This window comes from Colobus angolensis, unplaced genomic scaffold (genome assembly GCF_000951035.1).
Source record: "Colobus angolensis palliatus isolate OR3802 unplaced genomic scaffold, Cang.pa_1.0 Scaffold312, whole genome shotgun sequence".
Taxonomy (NCBI): domain Eukaryota; kingdom Metazoa; phylum Chordata; class Mammalia; order Primates; family Cercopithecidae; genus Colobus; species Colobus angolensis.
The window spans coordinates 1,068,012-1,069,095 of record NW_012116400.1 but is presented as its reverse complement, the minus strand read 5'-3'; positions in this window follow the sequence as shown (position 1 = coordinate 1,069,095).

The following is a 1,084-nucleotide window of genomic DNA, read 5'->3' as shown; positions in this document are numbered from 1 at the left end:
GCTGGGCATGGCAGCGTGCATCTGTAATCCCAGTTACTCAAGAGGCTGAGGCAGGAGAATTGCTAGAACCAAGGAGGTGAGCTGAGTTGCAGTGAGTCGAGATCACATCACTGCACTCCAGTCTGGGCAACAGAGCAAAATTTGTCTCCAAAAAAATATTTTTAACTTGATTTAATTCCATTTGTCTATTTTTGCTTTGGTTGCCTGTGCTGTTAGGACCTTACACAAAAATATTTTGCCCAGCCCGATGTCCTGGAACATTTCCCAGTGTTTTCTTTTAGTAGTTGCATAGTTTTAGGTCTTATATTTAAATCTTTAATTCATTTTGATTTGACTTTTGTATATGGTGAGAGATAGAGGTCTAGTTTTATTCTTCTGCGTATGGTTATCCAGTTTTCCCAGCACTAATTATTGAACAGATTGTCCTTTCCACAGTGTATGTTATTGGCACCTTGTCAAAAATAAGTTAGGTGCAAATGCATGAATGTATATCTGGGTTCTCTATTCTGTTCCACTGGTCTATGGGTGGGTTTTATGCTACTACCATGCTATTTTGGTTACTACAGCTTTGTAGTAAATTTTGAAATTGGATAGTATGATGACTTCAGCTTTGTTCTTTTTGTTCAAGATTGCTATGGCTATTCAACGTCTTTGTGATTCCACATAAACCTTAGGATTTTTTTTTTTTATTTCTGTGAAGAATGTCATTGGCATTTTGATAAAAATTGCAATACATTTGTAAATCACTTCAGGTAGTACTATCATTTTTAACGTTAATTTTTCCAACCCGTGACCACGGAATGCCTTTCCATTTTTTTGTGTGTCTGCCTCAATTTCTTTATTTAGTGTTTTTTTATTTTTTTAATTTTTTTTATTATTGTACTTTAAGTTCTAGAGTACATGTGCATAATGTGCAGGTTTGTTACCTATGTATACTTGTGCCATGTGGGTGTGCTGCACCCATCAACTCGTCAGCACCCATCAACTTGTCATTTATATCAGGTATAACTCCCAATGCAATCCCTCCCCCCTCCCCCCTCCCCACGATAGGCCCCGGAGTGTGATGTTCCCCTTCCTGAGTCCA